Consider the following 10,000-nt stretch of genomic DNA (forward strand, 5'->3'; position numbering starts at 1 on the left):
TCAAAGCCCCTTCTTTCTTTCTTTCTTTCTTTCTTTCTTTCTAAGCTCCTCCTCTCTTTTTCTCTCTCTCCCCCTCTTTCTTTCTTTCAAAGCCCCTTCTTCTTTCTTTCTTTCTTTCTTTCTTTCTTTCTTTCTAAGCCCCTTCTTTCTTTCTTTCTTTCTTTCTTTCTTTCTTTCTTTCTAAGCTCCTCCTCTCTTTTTCTCTCTCTTCCCCCTTTTCTTTTTTCTTTCTTTCTTTCAAAGCTCTTTCTTTCTTTCTTTCTTTCTTTCCTTTCATTCCAGGCTCTGTGGTGCAATGGATAGTGTGTTGGACTTCTAGGCTCATCTGAGAAGCAATTCAAAGGTTGTGGGTTTAAGTCCCCTCAGAGTCATTTGGGGGTGGTGTAGTGCTTAGCATGCAGAATCTTTTTGTGTGGAGTTTGCATGTTCTGTCTGTGTGGGTTTCTACCAGGCACTCCTGTTTCCCCCACAGTCCAAAGACATGGCCTGAGGTTGGGCTGAAGTGCCCTTGAGCAATGCACTTAACCCCCAACTGCTCCCTGGGTGCTGGAGTATAGCTGCCCACTGCTCTGGGTATGTGTGTGTGCTCATTGCTCACTTGTACATATGTGTTCACTGCTTCAGTAGGGTTAAATTTCACTGTGTGCTTGAGTGTCTCATCTCATCTCATCTCATTATCTCAAGCTGCTTTATCCTTCTACAGGGTCGCAGGCAAGCTGGAGCCTATCCCAGCTGACTACGGGCGAAAGGCGGGGTACACCCTGGACAAGTCGCCAGGTCATCACAGGGCTGACACATAGACACAGACAACCATTCACACTCACATTCACACCTACGGTCAATTTAGAGTCACCAGTTAACCTAACCTGCATGTCTTTGGACTGTGGGGGAAACCGGAGCACCCGGAGGAAACCCACGCGGACACGGGGAGAACATGCAAACTCCACACAGAAGGGCCCTCGCCAGCCCCGGGGCTCGAACCCAGGACCTTCTTGCTGTGAGGCGACAGTGCTAACCACTACACCACCGTGCCGCCCTGTGCTTGAGTGTACGTGTGATAAATAAAGACTTCTCGGCTTTTTCTTTCTTTCTTTCTAAGCCTTCCCCACAGTACCATTTCTGCGTTATTATAAAGAGCTCTTAATATTGGTATCACTGAAATGTGATCCAGTATCACACGAGTATAAAGTTATATTATAAAAACATAATGAGTGTGAGATTATCTATAAATGTAAGAGACGTGGCATGGCTAATATCCGCTGGAGTTATTTTTAAAATCTGCTAAATTTCCTGTCTCAAACTGCAGTGATAAATCACATGAATATTCTTGATGGACTGTTACAGATCCTGTGAGAATATGTCTTTGATTTGATGTGAATATGGAAGGCACATCTTTCACAATGCACAAGTCACAACTGGAAAAAGAAATCCAGCGGTTTGGGTGTTTTGCATCGTAAAAGCTAAACTATGGAGAAAAACGAAAACCACAATGAGAACAAATGATCAGTTTATTCCATGCGACTCAGTGGTTCAAACAGAACAGAGCTCTTTTTGTTTGGTTTAAAGGTTCCAAGGTTTACAGTTTATCTTTTCTGTGATGTGAAATGACTTGTGCTGGTACATTATACAGTATTTTGTCATTTCTAAAAGAAATAATAAATAACCTATAGGATGGTCCATACCACAGTCTTCCTGAGGCTGTTGGGTCAGCTCAGGGAGCTGTTCCTGGGCCTATTGGGTTCTGGACTTTTTAACTGGTCAGCCACAGATGGTGCAGGTAGGTGGCTTCACCTTCATCACCCTCACGCTCAACGCCGAGCTCCACAAGGCTGTGATTAAAGCCCTCTGTTCACACACCACTGTGTCGCCACACATGAACCCAACACCACTGTGAAACGAGCAGATGACTCTGATCATGAAGGCCGATGTGGGTGAAGTGGAGATGCTGTCCCCTCAGCAAGACAAAGCAACTCGACGTGGACTTCAGAAGGTAACAGCAGAGGACAGGAACAGGACATCTCACCATCAGCAGGACATCTCACCATCAGCAGGACCTCTCATCGACTCCTCAAACAGTGTCGCAAGTGCATCAGCTATGCATTCTTTTTTTAAATTAATTAATTAATTCATTCATTCATTCTTTCAGTGGAAATAATGCCAAATGGCAGACGCTACTGCATAATGCCATATTTCTCTGCCCTGCTCAGGACAATACTGACCATGTTTCCTTTCCTTCTCCAATCTCTCTCTCTCTCTCTCCGTGCATTTCTCTCACTTACTTTCTTTCTTCCTTCCTCTGTCTTTCTATCTGTCTTGCTGTCTCTATTTCTGTCTGTCTTTCTCTATTATTGTCTCTCTGTTTTTGTCTTCATCTCTCTTTTCTCTCTGTCTCTCATTCTCTTTTTGTCTGTGTATCTTGCTCTTCATCTCTTACTGTCTCCCTCTTTCTTTCTTTCTTTCTTTCTTTCTTTCTTTCTTTCTTTCACAGCCCCTTCTCCTCTCTCTCTCTCTTTCACAGCCCCTTCTCCTCTTTTTCTCTCTCTCAGATCTTTCTTCCTTTCTCTCTTTCACAGTTCCCTCTCTCTCTCTCTCTCTCTCTCTCAGATCTCTTTCTTTCTTTCTGTGTCTTGCTGTCTCTTTATTTCTGTCTGTCTTTATCTCTTTCTTTATTCTTGTCTCTCTTTCTGTCTTTTGTCTTCATATGTCTTTTCTCAGTCTCTCATTTTCTTTCTGTGTATTTCTTTTTCTTTCTTTCTGTCTTGCTGTCTCTCTATTTCTGTCTGTCTCTCTATTCTCTTTCTGTCTGCCTGTGTATCTCTCTCTCTCTCTCTCTCCATTGAAAGAGGTCAAACAGATAGCTATGATATTACTCTGTAAAAATGGAAGCTCATTTCTCACACACTGGCGCACACACATTTTTGTGCATACCTACCTCCCAAAGGGAGACACACAACCAAAATTGCTGATGACATCACCTGAGAGCCGTGTGTGTGTGTGAAATTGAGTGCTCTGAAATTTAGAGCTTGTAATTAGCTTTCTCCACTCGGCTGCACCCCAACCACAAGCATTACGTTTCTGTATGAGACAAAGGCTTCACTCCCTGCGTGTTTTACCTTCTAAAATCCTCTCACACTTGTCGTCACCCAGCACTCCAGCTTTCACAGGAGAAACAGAGACGGAGTCCATCAAGCTCAGTTTAAAGAGAGGGGGAAAGTACGATTCTGAAACTGGTTTTCTTGTAGAAGGACGCTATAGTCTGATGTCCCTGATGTGTATGTGTGTGCATGCAGGTCTTTGTGTAAGTGTGTATGAAATATGTATTCTCACACACACACACACACACACACACACACACACACACACACACGACTACTGAGCAGAATTTTGTCAGCATAGCAGTGGCATCATGCTAGTGTGTGTGTGTGATAAAGAACGCTCCTGTGATTCAGGGGGAGCCAGAGATCGCACCACAGTTGTTCTAAGGCTCACATTCTCTGTGGCACCAAATGCATGTCAAACACACCTTCTGTTTGTGAACTCTTTATGAACAGTGCAGCACCTGAGTCACTCCTCAGGGAAGACGCAGAGACGTGTAAATGTGTGGTGACAGACTCATCTTAGGTGCCCTATTTTTAACAACAGGGAGTGCATCAATGGCCAGCTTTGAGGAGGAAGTGGGGAGCTTCATAAGCTGGTGCTTTGAAAACCATCTTACCTTAAATGCAACCAAAACTAAAGAAATGGTTATTGATTTTAGACGTAATACAGAAGAAGTACCCCACACAGTCGTCAATAACACATCCATTGAAAGAGTTAACACCTACAAATATTTAGGGATTGAACTTGATGATCAGTTAAAGTTTGATAAATGTGCCACTTCTAAGGTAAAAAAAGCTCCAACAGAGAATGTTTTTCTTAAGGAAGTTACGAAGTTTTAATGTTGATAGATGTATTTTACAGTTGTTTTATAGGTCTGTGCTTCAGAGTGTCTTGTCCTTTGGACTGATCTGTGTCTTTGGCAATATGTTTAAACATGATTAGGATAAATTACAACGCATTATTAAGAATGCCAGTGGGATAATTGGGTGTAATCAAGTAGCAGCTGTCCAGCTATACAAAGACATTATACTACATAAAGCTGAGAGTATTCTCAGGCATCCAACCCATCCCCTGTACAACAGATTCCAGCCAAGCCAACGTGGCAAGGGGAGACTGTTCTCATCTCATCTCATCATCTCTAGCCGCTTTATCCTGTTCTACAGGGTCGCAGGCAAGCTGGAGCCTATCCCAGCTGACTACAGGCGAAAGGCGGGGTACACCCTGGACAAGTCGCCAGGTCATCACAGGGCTGACACATAGACACAGACAACCATTCACACTCACACCTACGGTCAATTTAGAGCCACCAGTTAACCTAACCTGCATGTCTTTGGACTGTGGGGGAAACCGGAGCACCCGGAGGAAACCCACGCGGACACGGGGAGAACATGCAAACTCCGCACAGAAAGGCCCTCGCCGGCCACGGGGCTCGAACCCGGACCTTCTTGCTGTGAGGCGACAGCGCTAACCACTACACCACCGTGCCACCGGGGAGACTGTTGCAAAGGAAAATAAGAACTACCAGGTTCAGTAAGTCATTTGTCCCCACTGCAATCAGGATTTTAAATGAAGGGCAAAGAACTTGACAGTACTGTGTGTGCATGTGCGTGTTGGGGGGGATGTGAAAGACCAGCATGTATTAATTGGATTGCTGATGTATGGGGTGGGGTATTTATTATTTGTTTTATGTTTTTATGTTTTAAATCTTGTCTACCTCTGTGTATGCACTGACCACTTGAATTTCCCCTTGTGGGATAATAAAGTCACTTTGACTTTATTTTTTTTTCATAAAAACTTTGTTATAGATTTCTATTTTATGACTGCTCCATTATCGAGTCGGTTCAAAAACATTTTAGAGTCCAAACGTTCGTTTTTCAGCACAAAACTAAATCAAAGTTCAAAGTCCTTCCTACGCCATGTGGCGCATATGGCGGCGCCGATCTCCGTTTCCGTAGCTCTCAGCCTCTCGCCTATTACATAGCTAGGGTTACAGTGGGGGGCTAGTCCTCTGGTAACCGCAAGGACTAAATGTTACAGAAAAAAAAAAGTTTGTATCTGAGCAGGTTATTCCATAAGAGAGCACTTCTCAGATTAAAAAAGAAAACATAATGAAGGCTGCTGGGTTTTGGTGCAAAATGAAGACGTGAGTGTGACAGTCAAAGTGTCCAGAAGAACTGTGGCTGGTTCTGGAAGATGCTCAGTAAAACCTACAGTTCATTTCCGCATAAAACTGCACTCTATTGTCTCATCTCATTATCTCTAGCCGCTTTATCCTGTTCTACAGGGTCGCAGGCAAGCTGGAGCCTATCCCAGCTGACTATGGGTGAAAGGCGGGGTACACCCTGGACAAGTCGCCAGGTCATCACAGGGCTGACACATAGACACAGACAACCATTCACACCTACGGTCAATTTAGAGTCACCAGTTAACCTAACCTGCATGTCTTTGGACGAAACAGGAGCACCCGGAGGAAACCCACATGGAGAACATGCAAACACCACACAGAAAGGCCCTCGCCAGCCATGGGGCTCGAACCCAGAACCTTCTTGCTGTGAGGCGACAGCACTAACCACTACACCACCATGCTGCCCGCACTCTATTGTACCTCAGACTATTTTTTTTTTTCAAAGCAAAGGGTCGTCTCACACCAAATACTGACTTTGTTTCATTTATTATGGCTTACTGATTACTGTTTATAGTATTTTTTTTTTAATGTTGAAACATTTCACTTCATAGCCCTGGCTTTCCTAGGACTGCTTCCCCACTGTGACAGGAATCTAATCCATTTTTTTTTACAAAGTTTCTCTATTATCAACTTTTCAATTTCGATTGTTTGATATAAAAGTTATAGTATAAATTTGGTGGCATTTTAGTCACCAAAAACACCTTAGTGACTAATCTAGAAATGTTAGCAACACTAGACAGCATGTCAACATCCAAAACACTGCTGTCTGTCTGCTTTCCAAGTCATACTGTAAAATGGTTTACATTCATAGTGATCATTTTAAACACACTGATGAGTCAGCATGTAATGATATATTGTGCAACGATAAGTTGTGATACAAACAGATGACTATTCAAATCAATGAAATTAAAAGAAAAACTATTGCGATTATTATCAGGCTGCGTAATCTCTTAGTTTTTCCTTGGTGTAATTGCGTTGTTTAGACAGCAGAGAGATGCAATAATGTATAATAGCAGAAATGTACATGACTTCACCCAAGGCGGAAGTAACATAGCTCTAATGTCGCAAAAACATACATAAAACAGATCTAAAAAGGCAAAGAGCTCTAAAAAGAATCAGAGTTCTCTTTTCTTTTTGCAGACTGCTGAAAGATAAAGAAAATGCTCATACAAGTTTATAAAGAAAAGGCCTATTTGTTATTAACCCTTTCATGCCTGCCCAAAATTCCCCTATTTTCCAAATGTCTATTCAAACAAATATAGCTTGAGGTTGGACTTCAGGATACACATTATGCTATGTACTGTTTTAAAGCTTGACAAGAAGACAGAGTCATCTATATCCCCTGCCCTATATCAACTATATACCAAATTTCAAGATATTATTTGTCACATTTTTCAAGTTCTCCTGCAGGAAACCAACCCTACCTCTTTACACTGACCTCAGCAGCCCACTGCATAAGCCCATCGGACCTTTGGTCAAGGTGGGCTAAAAATAAAAAATTTTCACCTTTCTTAGTATCAAAAGGCACATATACATTACTTAATCAACATATGTACCAACTTTCAAGACCATACCACTCATAGATTTCAAGTTCTGCTCCGGAAACAAAACCTACCCCTAAGACTAACCTGAGACACTAAGTCTGAAATTGTTTCCATGGAAACATGAAAAATTAAAATTTCTCAAATTTCTTAGTATGAAAAGGCACATCTACATCACCTTGTTAACATGTATACCAAGTTTCAAATCCGTATCATGGATAGTTTTGGATATATGCTCCGGAAACGAACATTGCTCTTAGAAACGAAGTCAAAATCAATTTTTTTAATTTAAAATTTTGAAAAATACATTTTTTTCAAAAATCCAAAAGAGCTAAAGGCACCAGTTCACATGTTGTATGGGCGCTGTGTGAGACGGCTGCCTCTCCAGTAGCTCTGTGGTTTTTAGCTCTTTAAACCTTTTTTTCCACCTTTTTTTACTTTTCTGCTCTTCTTACGAAGACATAGTGTGTTTTACTATATAACATGGATATATTTAACTTTAACACACAACCAGGAGCCAGTTTTCTCACTTATTCGAGAGAGGAGCTGCTGGCCCTGAAAACAATGGGACGAGCCCGGATACGACACCCCATCCCAGTAGAGCTGAGGAGGAAACCCAGGGGCTGCAAGGCTGGAGCTAAGCTAAAGGCTAGGCTAGCGGACAACCGGCGGTGCTACAAACCATCTATTCCCTCCGTTATCATGGGGAATGTGAACTCACTGCCGAATAAAGTTGACGAGCTTTCCGTTCTGAACAACCAGCAGATTTATCGGGAGAGCAGCTTATTTATCTTTACGGAGACATGGCTAACACACCTTGTACCGGATGCTAATGTGGACCTGCGGGGATTCACTGCTGTGAGAGCCGACAGAGACACTAACACATGCGGGAAAAGCAAAGGTGGGGGACTCATCATTTATATTAACAACCGCTGGTGTAACCCGGAACATATCTCCGTAAAGACAGTTTTATGTTGCCCGGACTTGGAGCTGCTAGCCATTAGCCTGCAGCCATATTATCTGCCAAGGGAGTTCAGTCACGTGATCACCATCTGTGTTTACATCCCTCCGAGGGCAGCCGCAGCCGCTGCATGTGAGAGGATTCACTCTGTCACAGCAAGGCTGCAGACACAGCACCCTGAGGCATTTATCATCATTTCTGGGGACTTTAATCATGCTACAACCCCGATTCCAAAAAAGTTGGGACAAAGTACAAATTGTAAATAAAAATGGAATGCAATAATTTACAAATCTCAAAAACTGATATTGTATTCACAATAGAACATAGACAACATATCAAATGTCGAAACTGAGACATTTTGAAATTTCATGCCAAATATTGGCTCATTTGAAATTTCATGACAGCAACACATCTCAAAAAAGTTGGGACAGGGGCAATAAGATCCTGGAAAAGTTAAAGGTACAAAAAAAAAAGAACAGCTGGAGGACCAAATTGCAACTCATTAGGTCAATTGGCAATAGGTCATTAACATGACTGGGCATAAAAAGAGCATCTTGGAGTGGCAGTGGCTCTCAGAAGTAAAGATGGGAAGAGGATCACCAATCCCCCTAATTCTGCGCCGACAAATAGTGGAGCAATATCAGAAAGGAGTTCAACAGTGTAAAATTGCAAAGAGTTTGAACATATCATCATCTACAGTGCATAATATCATCAAAAGATTCAGAGAATCTGGAAGAATCTCTGTGCATAAGGGTGAAGGCCGGAAAACCATACTGGGTGCCCGTGATCTTCGGGCCCTTAGATGGCACTGCATCACATACAGGCATGCTTCTGTATTGGAAATCACAAAATGGGCTCAGGAATATTTCCAGAGAACATTATCTGTGAACACAATTCACCGTGCCATCCACTGTTGCCAGCTAAAACTCTATAGTTCAAAGAAGAAGCCGTATCTAAACATGATCCAGAAGCACAGACGTCTTATCTGGGCCAAGGCTCATTTAAAATGGACTGTGGCAAAGTGGAAAACTGTTCTGTGGTCAGACGAATCAAAATTTGAAGTTCTTTATGGAAATCAGGGACGCCGTGTCATTCAGACTACAGTAAAGAGGAGAAGGATGGCCCAAGTTGTTATCAACGCTCAGTTCAGAAGCCTGCATCTCTGATGGTATGGGGTTGCATTAGTGGATGTGGCATGGGCAGCTTACACATCTGGAAAGACACCATCAATGCTGAAAAGTATATCCAGGTTCTAGAGCAACATATGCTCCCATCCAGACAACGTCTCTTTCAGGGAAGACCTTGCATTTTCCAACATGACAATGCCAAACCACATACTGCATCAATTACAGCATCATGGCTGCATAGAAGAAGGGTCCGGGTACTGAACTGGCCAGCCTGCAGTCCAGATCTTTCACCCATAGAAAACATTTGGCGCATCATAAAACGGAAGATACGACAAAAAAGACCTAAGACAGTTGAGCAACTAGAATCCTACATTAGACAAGAATGGGTTAACATTCCTATCCCTAAACTTGAGCAACTTGTCTCCTCAGTCCCCAGACGTTTACAGACTGTTGTAAAGAGAAAAGGGGATGTCTCACAGTGGGAAACATGGCCTTGTGCCAACTTTTTTGAGATGTGTTGATGTCATGAAATTTAAAATCACCTAATTTTTCTCTTTAAATGATACATTTAATGATACAATTATTTTTTGTTACATAATGCACTCAGGCTGCCAGTCAGTGTGTGAACCCCCCCCCCCCCCCAAAAAAAAAATCCTAGCTATGCCCGTGTTTACAAATGTGGGTAAATCATTATTGTTGGTAATGAATAAAATTAATGTTTAAGTTGATAAAGAATAGGAAAATAAAATGTGCTTTTTTGGTAATAAAATTTTCTTAATTTAATAATTTTTTCAAAAACCCAGAATCATGAATCGAATCGATTCGTGAATTGGCTGAATCATTACATGCCAACTGATGAGCTCTGTTAAAACTTTGTGATGTCATTGTGATTGTTGTCTTGAATCAAAAACTCTGACCTTATATTCAAAAGTATTTACTCATCCTGAAAAATTGCAGAATGTAAAACAGACTTTCGGTAGGTCTGATGGCAATGTGAGAGCTTTTTTTTTTAATTCAAACACTAACCATAACAGGAAAATGTTTGTGTTCGTGCTCAGTAACGTCTACAATATTAAATACCTGTATC

This window comes from Neoarius graeffei, chromosome 2 (assembly GCF_027579695.1).
Source record: "Neoarius graeffei isolate fNeoGra1 chromosome 2, fNeoGra1.pri, whole genome shotgun sequence".
In the NCBI taxonomy this organism is placed as follows: Eukaryota; Metazoa; Chordata; class Actinopteri; order Siluriformes; family Ariidae; genus Neoarius; species Neoarius graeffei.